We start from the raw sequence: 12839 nt of genomic DNA on the forward strand, positions 1-12839 counted from the left end.
GACCAGACGCCGCTGACAAGATAAGGCCCAGCAATCGTTTCGCCCATCGATCAGCAGCTCCTCCCTGCTCTTCTCCTCACTGGACTTTACACTGCCTGTCAGTCAAGACTCACGAGGGCTGCTGCATATCGATGAGCTGGGACTGAGACTGACACACAGACAGGTCCTGGGCCTTAAAGGACAAGAGAGACGGACTGACTGACTGGTCAAGTTTATAGCAACATGACCTACTGGATTCAAATGAAACAGAGCAAGAACAATGAACGTTTTTAAAGATTGGCAATCACCATTATCTCCGCTGATCACTTCATGTCAATACAGATGTGAGATCTTAATTTGAGCCGGTTTGCTACAGCAGGAAAATAATCCCGCAGCAACAGAAAATGTGAATTGTTATGTGGACTCGGTAGCGGTACTCCTTGTATATAACCTCGTTATTGTTATTTATAGTGTTACTCTTTTCTATTTTTATTAGCACATTTGATACTTTTTAACTCTGAATGGTTGGGAAAGGGCTCATAAGTAAGCAATTAACGGTAAAAAAAACAGTTCAAGACGACACCTGTTTGGCGCATGTGACAAATAAAATTGTATTTGTTTTTAATTATAATGAATGGACATTTTTGAATGGGTTGATACATTTTTCGTGTGGGGAAAATCAAGTCAGAATTGTAAAAAGTGGAAAATGCTAACTTGAGAAGTCTTTTTTTAAACCTGAAATACACCACATGTTTTACATTTCCTGCAACAGGGTGATCAAATTAAGATCCTACATCTGTACATTCACTTTGACAGTGTTTTGAATCAGAGTCGACTTGACACTACAGGATGTGAGTGACGAAGAGCTGTGGGAAACATATGGACTACTATGGTTACTCCCTCCTCTGTGGCTATCAAAGTGCTGTGCTTGAAGTATTGACAATCCATTCAAATGAGGCCCGGAAGATTTTACTGAGTTACAGTTCATATAAGGAAATCAGTCCATTTAAATAAATTCATTCGGCCCTAATCATTAGGCCCTAATCTATGGATTTCACATGACTGGGAACACAGATATGAATATGTTGGTCACAACGCCATACACCTGGTCTGCGGATTGAGGCCGGTTGGACGTACTGGAAAATTCTCTAAAACAACGTTGGAGGCGGCTTATGGTAGAGAAATAAACATTCAATTATCTGGCAACAGCTCTGGTTGACATTCCTGCAGTCAGCATGCCAATTGCACGCTCCCTCAAAAGCTTGAGACATTTGTGGCATTGTGTTGTGTGACAAAACTGCACAAGCTGCACCTGTGTAATGATCATGCTGTTTAATCAGCTTCTTGATATGCCACACCTGTCAGGTGGGTGAATTATCTTGGCAAAGGAGAAATGCTCATTAACAGGGATATAAACAAATTTGAGCGCAAAATTTGAGAGAAATACACTTCTTGTGCGTATGGACAATTTCTGGGATCTTTCATTTCAGCTCACGAAACATGGGACTAACACTTTACATGTTGCGTTCATATTTTTGTTCAGTGTATATTGTCTTTCTGCTGGCTCTGCGGCTCTCGTGCCCAAAGTTGTGTACTGTGTGATGAGTAAGAGTAATGTTTATCGTGTGCTCTGCCCTTCTTTTAATTTTGCTCTCTCCCTCCCCCTTTTCCTCTAGTCTCTCCCTCCCCCTTTTCCTCTAGTCTCTCCCTCCCCCTTTTCCTCTAGTCTCTCCCTCCCCCTTTTCCTCTAGTCTCTCCCTCCCCCTTTTCCTCTAGTCTCTCCCTCTCTATGGAAATTCTGTCCATCGGCAACATGAAGATCTATTTGCTTACCTTTGACTACCAACCCGAAAGAAAGTACAGAATATACAAGAAATGCCTACAAACATTGTGGAATCTCCAGTTTCACCCTCCAAACCTCCAAAGGACTGAGGTGTACAGAATAAACAGACCCCATGCTGTCCTTTCTGTGTGTTTCAGCACCTCGCTGAAAGCCCAGTTGTTTTAGCCGTTTGTCAGCTGCCAAAGTAAGGAGTTTGCACCTGGCATGGTTGAAAAGGGCACATTCTGCTGCTCTGCCATGCACTATGTCCCTATACACAATACACACACACACACCACTCTCGAACGAGAAGAAATAACAAAGACAATATCTCAGCATAGAGACACAGGTCACTCCATAGAGAGACACAGGTCACTCCATAGAGAGACACAGGTCACTCCATAGAGAGACACAGGTCACTCCATAGAGAGACACAGGTCACTCCATAGAGACAGCTTTCTGCATAATCCTCCATGCCTGCAATTTAAGACAATCTCACTTTGATTGGGCATCACAGAGCTATACAGGTTTTTGCATGACGGTGTTCGAGAGCTCAGTCAGCGGTGTCCTTCTAGTCAATCACGCTTTCTTGTCTCCTGGAGAGAGAAAAAAAAAGTTCTTTTTGAGCCTGAACAATCATAGAAACCACGGGACTTCCTCATCTTCACAAGTACAGCTCAGCTCAAATTCACCGGGAAGGTAAATCAAAGAGCCAGGCTACAGGAGTTATCTCCACTCTCTTGACGCAGGTCTCCCTGTACCATGATGCCGTCGTGTTCGGTGCAATACAGAGACACCAGTCACGGAACAACCATCCCTTTCAGCCTACAATTCAGAAGAAACCCATCGGCGCAGCTGCCAGGAGATTCCGCATCGAGGCAGGCTCTCTCTCTCTCTCTCTCTTACACCTTGACTGTCATGATGATGATCACCATCAACCTCAACATCACGATGACCATCTACTGGACCCCCCCCTGTATTTTGCCTACCTACGACATTTCAACAAAATATCTGAGCCGTCGGAACCCTTCTGGTGTTCCAAAGCATGAAAAGCCAAACGCATTATCATAGTCAAACATCCACTCCTCCGTAAAAAAAAAAAAAAAAAAAAAAACGGGTCATGAAAGAGCATCTGACTTATTCATAGTGACACAACCCGGGCACAACAAAAAGTGCAAGTGACAGCATGAAGGTGAAAGGGGGACTCGAAGCAACACTTCTCAACCCCCTCTGGTCTCCCTCCGGTCTGCCTCTGTCACCTGCATGTTGATATCCTTCCTTTAGGAGCATCCCTCTCTCCTCTCCTCCTCTGCCCAGCTTTTGTGTTCCAAGTCTCCTAACCCATCATGCCAAGTAGAGTACCTTGATGCATTTGGCAGTGATGAATGCCTCCGAGTAGTTTTGAGGTACAGTAGTGTGTGTGTCTGTGTGTGTGTGCTTTCCCTGCACGTGCATGTGTTTTGAGAGGACAGTAGTGTGTGTGTCTGTGTGAGTGTGTGCTTTCCCTGCACGTGCATGTGTTTTGAGAGGACAGTAGTGTGTGTGTCTGTGTGAGTGTGTGCTTTCCCTGCACGTGCATGTGTTTTGAGAGGACAGTAGTGTGTGTGTGCTTTCCCTGCACGTGCATGTGTTTTGAGAGGACAGTAGTGTGTGTGTCTGTGTGTGTGTGTGCTTTCCCTGCGCGTGCATGTGTTTTGAGAGGACAGTAGTGTGTGTGTCTGTGTGTGTGTGTGCTTTCCCTGCGCGTGCATGTGTTTTGAGAGGACAGTAGTGTGTGTGTCTGTGTGTGTGTGTGCTTTCCCTGCACGTGCATGTGTTTTGAGAGGACAGTAGTGTGTGTGTCTGTGTGTGTGTGTGCTTTCCCTGCGCGTGCATGTGTTTTGAGACGAGGAGAATAAAAAAGGGCAGAATTAGAATTCCATCTTGTCAAGTGAAATCTGGGTGAGGGACTGGCAAGGTGAGAGAGGGGATTTGCGTGAAGGTTATCAGCATTGGTAGGGTTAGTGTGCTTCAGACAGGAACCGTCTTTGTGGAGGGTGCCCCCAACCCCTCACGTCCCTCTTCCAGTAGGGCCGGGACGATACCAGTTTCGCAAATCCTCATTAGTACCGTGGCAAGGAAACAAAACACACAATTTCACTTCTTTAGGAAGACATGTCGTCACCCACAGTCACAGGACACAGTATTTGACACACAGCGGGTTTTTTAACGGCCTGCTTTGTGTTCTCATTTATGCCATTGGGGGGGGGGATGATTGTGATACTGGTATCATCCCAGCCTTAACTTCCTGTATTTAACCTTTTCTGTCAGACGTTGAGTGATCCGCATGGCAGCTGCAGCTCACTCAGGATCACACTGGGCATTCTCTTCCTGTTAAAGAACCAACACAGGGCCGCGCAGCAGGTGCACTGGGGTCAAACACTGTATTTATGTCCACTGTCCGCGTGTTTATAAAGCAAGTGAGTCTCTTGGCCCAACTGCACAATTTCCGACATTTCTAGGGTGGACGGGTGGGACACTGGACCGGGTGGATGGAGTAAGTTCAAATCATTGCAGTAAAATAGTGGATCCAAACCCCCATCCATAGTATTGATCAGAGCAGCCAGCTGGAGAGGCCAACAGGACAGAGACAGATTGAGTCAGTGGCCCCAGCAATGACACAACCCACCTCCACTCCTCCCCCTAAACTAAGAGAGAGAGGGAAGTGGAGAGTGAGAAAATCCATCGAAGCTAATGGAATGTCTAATATCTGCTTTTAAAGGACTCGCCCTATTTATCCAATCTGGGCAGTGGAGATTAAGTATGTTTTCCATCAACTACAATAAAAACCTAAAGTAATTAAGGCCATTTTAAACCGAGAGCATGCTGGACCAATCGGCACACACTCCCACTGATCTCATTGTTTTATGAAGATAAACGAGCTACTTTAATAGGCAAATTAATTACTGCGTGACTTCTAATAGCACTCTGCTCTAATTCCCTTCTGCAGGATTGTCTTTTGTTTTCATTATTACGGAGGACCAGAGGGCGAGCGTGCAGGAAGAAAGGCCATATAGCTCTTTCAAGAGGTGAGTGTGTGTGGGAATGTGCGTGTGATTATTGACCTTATCAGAATTGACCTTTCAAATATTGTTTATGCATGTTTGAACATGAAACAGGGTTTTCTGTTAAGCAACTTTTTTTCCCAATTCATTAATTAAAACTAGGCTTTTTTTCACTTAAACGTTTCAATTCGCGGGTCAGAAGAGTCCTTATAGCCTTCTCCCGCTCGAATAAACAACATGCATCTTCTAGTGATCTTTGGGCAGGACAGGCGCTTGTCAATCACAAAGCGAGCAATGACGGGGAAACACTTCCGGTTTGTCAGAATGCTGTCTGTCCCGCCTCTCGTGCATTATCGTTGTGCGCTGTGGTTGGCTGCATGATGCTTCATCGTCTCCTGTGAGTGAATTTACACGCCCCATGAAATCCACTTCATTGTGAATTATTCTTTTATTTTGCCTGTTTCGTAGGCCTACAGTCAGTCACAGTCTCAGGGCGTATAGGCTATTTTGCTGTTCTTTGATTGACAGCTTGCGTTGGCTAGTGTATAAAAGGTGTCGAACTGACCGGAATAAAGTCAATCTCCTATATGCCTTTGCGATCCATAAAACATGCAACGTAGTTATATGCCCACGGTAGCGCTCCAGGAGAAGTTAACCCCAACAAGAACTGCTCCCCGGGCGCCGATGACCTGGACGTCGATTATGGCAGCCCCCCGCAGCTCTCGGATTCAGAGGGGTTGGGTTAAACGCTGAAAACATATCTTCACATGAATGGATTCAGTTGTGTCCCCCTTTCCCTTGAAAGTGACTCGTCAGTGTCGCCTAGTGACGGGCAAACGGCTCTTTTTGAACAGATATTTTAGGTGAACGGAAACCGAATCGCATCGATGAGCGAGCCGTTCTTTTGGCTCCTCCATTTGCATACTGGAAGGCTGCTTCTTGGCGATTATCTGCAGTTAAATTATCAAAACATTCAATGAGAAAGTTGCAAGGGCATAAATATCATATCCTCCCAAAAATGCTCACCTCCCCTGTTATTGTAATGGTGAGAGGTTAGCATGTCTTGTGGGTTTGATCTTTGTGTCTCTAACTTACTCACTCATCGTTATTCACGATTCATCCATGATTACCTGTAATCATGGTAGCATCCAGATTAATGTAGAGGTGTTCAGAAACATATTCTGTTCTTATTTACAATAAAAGTGATTCCAAAATGACACTACATGATTTACCATTCATTTCTATTGGGCAGAAAATAATCTGAAACACAACCAAAACAAACTGCAAATGCATCCAACAAGTGTGTAGAGTTACACACTTGATATAGTCATTGTGTGCTTGGAGTATGGGACAAAACACTACTTTTACTACTTTAATACACATAAGTGAATTTGTCCAAATACTTTCGGTCCCATAAAATGGGGGGACTATGTACAAAAACTGCTGTAATTTCTAAACGGTTCACCTGATATGGATGAAAATACCCTGAAATTAAAGCTGACAGTCTGCACTTTAACCTCATAGTCATTGTACCATTTCAGATCCAAAGAACTGGAGTACAGAACCAAAAACAACAAAACATTTGTCACTGTCCAAATACTTTTGGCCCTCACTGTACATGGAACTATCCAAATGAAGTGTTACCGAATCTTCTAACTGACTCTTCATAAGCGAAGGATTTTCCTCCCCATAACCATAGATTTAGTAGAATGCCCTATTGGCATTTCGTCATCCGTTTGAGCAGTGTGTGTTGGATGACAGAATGAGGTGAGCCTCATCCCCTCCCGGATGATGATGCTGTGTGTCAGCTGAGCAGTCCTAATGTTCTAATGAACCCTAATTAACCTTCATTAGCCATGCTTGTGACCCACAACGCCTGTGTTGCTGGCACCTTCCTATCTCCCCTGCGTCTAGCTTGGTTTCTTATCATCACAATAATGAGGGGGCTAATTTATACGGCATAGTTCACCTAATCACAGACAGCCCCCCCTCTTCCTCTCTCACCCCTTTACTCACTTCTCAATCTTCTCTGCACCTCAAGTGGACCTCACGCAGCATGGATGGGAGGGAGGACTGACCTCTTAAAGTCAAGGTCACTCCTCCCAGCCCTCTGTCTCTCACACACAAACAAGTGTGCGGACAAACACACACACACATAAACCACCTACGCAGGGACAACACACGCCCACGCCCACCCCCACACAAAAAACACTGGAAAAAGCAGCTGCTCAATCTACAGTCCCAGTCCAGTTTGGGTCTCTCTGCGTCACTCAATTAAAAGTAAGACACCTGGAGTGATGGATAAATTACATCCACTAATGCTGTCTCTCTGCTAGAGTGCTTATTCTTCAAATAGGGAGAGAGAGGGAGACACACTACATACATAGCACATGCGCATATGCACGCACGCACACACACACACTTCCAAATTGCCTATCTCCACTCTTCCCTCTCTGTCTGTCTCTTCCTCCCTCCCTCCCTGTCTCTTCCCCCTCCCTTCCTGTCTCTTCCCCCTTCCTGTCTCTCCCTCCCTGTCTCTTCCCTCTCCCTCCCTGTCTCTTCCCCCACCCTCTCTCTTCCCCCACCCTCTCTCTTCCCCCAGTCTCTATCCCTCCTTGAGGTGTGTGAAGGATGGCCAAGGCCAAATGAGAGGACTGTGGGAGAATGAATCCAGCCACACATGCTTCTAATGATTAATAAATCAGTGATGGTCTCTCTCTCTCTCATCTCTGCTGTGGACGAGCATGACCCAGAAAAGGACACGCAGCAGCCAAATGATTGATGACAACAGCTCATTTCCACTGCCTGTCCCTCTCCCTCAAACTCACACTGTTGTATTGAGCACAATTAAAAGCTTTGTCCCCACAAACTCCTGAAATGTATTTATAGTCCACTAGAAAACAATACGTTAACCACACTATTCCCCCTTTCTTTTTCAACACACACACACTCTTTTTCAACACACACACCCTCTTTTTTCAACACACACACCCTCTTTTTTTCAACACACACACCCTCTCTTTTTCAACACACACACCCTCTCTTTTTCAACACACACACCCTCTCTTTTTCAACACACACACCCTCTCTTTCTCACACACACGTGCGCATGCTCTCTCACACACACACACACACACACACACACACACACACACACACACACACACACACACACACACACACACACACACACACACACACACACACACACACACACACACACACACACACACACACACACACACACACACACACACACACACACACACACAGAGAGAGAGAGAGAGAAATACCCAAACAAAAACAAAAACTCAGTGTGAGGCAATGCCCTTCTGGATTCCTGTCTTTCATTGCCTAATAACATTGTTCAGCAAATTGGAATGGGTGTGGGCTGCCAAAACAGTGGCAGCAGTGCTGCGAGGAGTTTGAAGGGGGAAATTCATTTCCGTGCCGCTGCTCTCCTGTCCCTGTGATGAGGGTGAGACCCGAGAGAATGTCTTCTCTCTTTATCAGACAGACCAGGCCATGACTCCCCTGCCCCAATTCCTCCAACTCATCTCACACACACATTCATCATCAACTCGCCCACCCACACAGTGGTAGGTTCCCTCAAATCAAGCACACACACTTACTATGTTGTGAAATCTGTTATGAATGTATTGTAATTTTAATTTGTCTTTAAAATGTATAATTGCCTTAATTTTGCTGGACCCCAGGAAGAGTAGATGGGGATCCATAATAAATACAAACATCAACACCTCTCCCACCCTATCCTTGATTGTGACACTTCCACTCCCTCCTTAAACCCCACCATTACTCCCTCTAACCCTCCTCCCTCACCAGGTAGCACCCCATGCCTGCCCTTAACCATCACCCCCCCAGGTGGAGGTATTGGGTATCCCTCAGTAACCCCCTCCCCTACATTTACGCACGCACCATCCCTCTCTACCCCCACCCTCGCACGCCACCTGGTGCTAGAATTGGAGTGCTTCAGAAGCAGTTCCATGAAGAGCCATAGAGCTGAGTTTTAAGTGAATGGTTTCCTACATGGGGGTCCTGGCTGAGGGAAGGAGGTTCTCACCCAAGATTTGACGGTACATGGCCCTGTCCATCGTCCCTTTGATGCGGTGAAGTTGTCTTGTCCCCTTAGCAGAAAAACACCCCCAAAGCATAATGTTTCCACCTCCATGTTTGATGGTGGGGATGGTGTTCTTGGGGTCACAGGCAGCATTCCTCCTCCTCCAAACACGGCGAGTTGAGTTGATACCAAAGAGCTCCATTTTGGTCTCATCTGACCACAACACTTTCACCCAGTTGTCCTCTGAATCATTCAGATGTTCATTGGCAAACTTCAGACGGGCATGTATATGTGCTTTCTTGAGCAGGGGGACCTTGCAGGCGCTGCAGGATTTCAGTCCTTCACGGTGCAGTGTGTTACCTATTGGTTTCTTGGTGACTATGGTCCCAGCTACCTTGAGATCATTGACAAGATCCTCCCGTGTAGTTCTGGGCTGATTTCTCACCGTTCTCATGATTATTGTAACTCCATGAGGTGAGATCTTGCATGGAGCCCCAGGCCGAGGGAGATTGACAGTTTTTTTGTGTTTCTTCCATCTGCGAATAATCGCACCAACTGTTGTCACCTTCTCACCAAGCTGCTTGGTGAGAAGGTGACATTCCAGCCTTGTGTAGGTCTACAATCTTGTCCCTGACATCCTTGGAGAGCTCTTTGGTCTTGGCCAGGGTGGAGTTTGGAATCTGATTGATTGATTGCTTCTGTGGACAGGTGTCTTTTATACAGGTAACAAACTGAGATTAGGAGCACTCCCATTAAGAGTGTGCTCCTAATCTCAGCTCGATACCTGTATAAAAGACACCTGGGGGCCAGAAATCTTTCTGTTTGAGAGGGGGTCAAATACTTATTTCCCTCATTAAAATGCAAATCAATTTATAACATTTTTGACATGCATTTTTCTGGATTTTTTTGTTGTTATTCTGTCTTTCACTGTTCAAATAAACCTACCATTAAAATGATAGAGTGATCAATTCTTTGTCAGTGGGCAAATGTACAAAATCAGCAGGGGATCAAATACTTTTTTCCCTCACTGTACAGGGGGTACCAGTACCGAGTCAGTGTGAGGGGGTACAGGTTAGTCGAGGTAATTTGTACATGTAGGTGGGGGTGAAGTGTCTATACATAGATAATAAACAGCAAGTAGCAGCAGTGTACAAAAAGGGAGGGGGGGCGACAACAATGAAAAGTATTATTTTAACTTTTTCATTACTTAGATTTTTATTGTCTCGTCTAGTTTGTTGAAAATGGCTGTTTTTAAAGACTGTGAAGTGATGTGGCATATCTGCTGCTCTGCCTTGGTACTGCAGAAATAAAGCTACGACTCCATCTTACTGGGCTGTCATGACAACTGCCATCTGTAATTAAGAAAATATACACCACCGGTCAAAAGTTTTAGAACACCTACTCATTCACTGTTTTTTCTTTATTTATACTATTTTCTACATTATAGAATAATAGTGAAGACATCAAAACTATGAAATAACACATATGAAATAATGTAGTAACCAAAACAAGTGTGAAACAAATCAAAATATATTTTATATTTAAGATTCTTCAAATAGCCACCCTTTGCCTTGACAGCTTTGCACTCTTGGCATTCTCTCAACCAGCTTCACCTGGAATGCTTTTCCAATAGTCTTGAAGGAGTTCCCACATATGCAGTGTGCAGTGGTGCAGGTTAGTCAAGGTAATTTGTACATGTAGGTAGGGGTGAAGTGACTATGCATAGATAATAAACAGTGAGTAGCAGCAGTGTATAAAACAAATGGAGGAGGGGGTGTCAATGTAAATAGTCTGGTGGCCATTTGATTAATTGTTTAGCAGTCTTATGGCTTGGGGATAGAAGCTGTTGAGGAGCCTTTTGGTCCGAGACCTGGCGCTCCGGTACCGCTTGTCGTGCCGTAGCAGAGAAAACAGTCTATGACTTGGGTGACTGGAGTCTGACAATTTTATGGGCTGTCCTCTGACAGCGCCTATTACAGTGGGGCAAAAAAGTATTTAGTCAGCCACCAATTGTGCAAGTTATCCCACTTAAAAAGATGAGAGAGGCCTGTAATTTTCATCACAGGTACATTTCAACTATGACAGACAAAATGAGAAGGAAAAAAAAATCCAGAAAATCCCATTGTAGGATTTTTAATGAATTTATTTTCAAATTATGGTGGAAAATAAGTATTTGGTCAATAACAAAAGTTTATCTCAATATTTTGTTATATACACTTTGTTGGCAATGACAGAGGTCAAACGTTTTCTGTAAGTCTTCACAAGGTTTTCACACACTGTGCTGGTATTTTGGCCCATTCCTCCATGCAGATCTCCTCTAGAGCAGTGATGTTTTGGGGCTGTTGCTGGGCAACACGGACTTTCAACTCCCTCCAAAGATTTTCTATGGCGTTGAGATCTGGAGACTGGCTAGGCCACTCCAGGACCTTGAAATGCTTCTTACGAAGCCACTCCTTCGTTGCCCGGGCGGTGTGTTTGGGATCATTGTCATGCTGAAAGACCCAGCCACGTTTCGTCTTCAATGCCCTTGCTGATGGAAGGAGGTTTTCACTCAAAATCTCACGATACATGGCCCAATTCATTCTTTCCTTTACACAGATCAGTCGTCTTGGTCCCTTTGCAGAAAAACAGCCCCAAAGCATGATGTTTCCACCCCCATGCTTCACAGTAGGTATGGTGTTCTTTGGATGCAACTCAGCATTCTTTGTCCTCCAAACACGACGAGTTGAGATTTTACCAAAAAGTTATATTTTGGCCTATTTTGGCCCATCTGACATTCTCCCAATCTTCTTCTGGATCATCCAAATGCTCTCTAGCAAACTTCAGACGGGCCTGGACTGGCTTAAGCAGGGGGACATGTCTGGCACTGCAGGATTTGAGTCCCTGGCGGCGTAGTGTGTTACTGATGGTAGGCTTTGTTACTTTGGTCCCAGCTCTCTGCAGGTCATTCACTAGGCCCCCCCGTGTGATTCTGGGATTTTTGCTCACCGTTCTTGTGATCATTTTGACCCCAAGGGGTGAGATCTTGCGTGGAGCCCCAGATCGAGGGAGATTATCAGTGGTCTTGTATGTCTTCCATTTCCTGCTCCCACAGTTGATTTCTTCAAACCAAGCTGCTTACCTATTGCAGATTCAGTCGTCCCAGCCTGGTGCAGGTCTACAATTTTGTTTCTGGTGTCCTTTGACAGCTCTTTGGTCTTGAACATAGTGGAGTTTGGAGTGTGACTGTTTGAGTTTGTGGACAGGTGTCTTTTATACTGATAACAAGTTCAAACAGGTGCCATTAATACAGGTAACGAGTGGAGGACAGAGGACTCTCTTAAAGAAGATACAGGCCTGTGAGTGCCAGAAATCTTGCTTGTTTGTAGGTGACCAAATACTTATTTTCCACCATAATTTACAAATAAATTCATTAAAAATCCCACAATGTGATTTTCTGAAATTTTTTCTCTCTCATTTTGTCTGTTATAGTTGAAGTGTACCTATGATGAAAATTACAGGCCTCACTCATCTTTTTAAGTGGGAGAACTTGCACAATTGGTGGCTGACTAAATACTTTTTTGCCCCACTGTATATAGGTCCTGGATGGCAGGAAGCTTAGCCGCAGTGATGACCCTCTGTAGTACCTTATGGTCAGATGCCGAGCAGTTGCCATATCAGGCGGTGATGCAACCGGTCAGGATATGCAGCTGGAGAACATTTTGAGGATCTGGGGACCCATGCCAAATCTTTTCAGTCTCCCGATGGGGAAAAGGTTTTGTTGTGCCCTCTTCACGACTGTCTTGGTGTGTTTGGACCATGATAGGTGTGTTGGTGATGTGGACATCAAGGAACTTGAAACTCTTGACCCGCTCCACTAAAGCCCCTTCGATGTTAATGGGGGCCTGTTTGCCCGCCTTTTCCTGTAGTCCACGAT

General features: G+C 44.9%; 1 protein-coding gene across 4 annotated transcripts in view; it reads right to left on the reverse strand.

Annotated features, from left to right (window-relative positions):
- Positions 1-12839, reverse strand: part of LOC135512413 (KH domain-containing RNA-binding protein QKI-like) — a 110690-nt gene that overhangs the window by 59372 nt on the left and 38479 nt on the right. The gene's annotated exons all lie outside the window — the stretch shown is intronic.

The sequence above is a fragment of the Oncorhynchus masou genome, chromosome 24 (genome assembly GCF_036934945.1).
Source record: "Oncorhynchus masou masou isolate Uvic2021 chromosome 24, UVic_Omas_1.1, whole genome shotgun sequence".
NCBI lineage: Eukaryota > Metazoa > Chordata > Actinopteri > Salmoniformes > Salmonidae > Oncorhynchus > Oncorhynchus masou.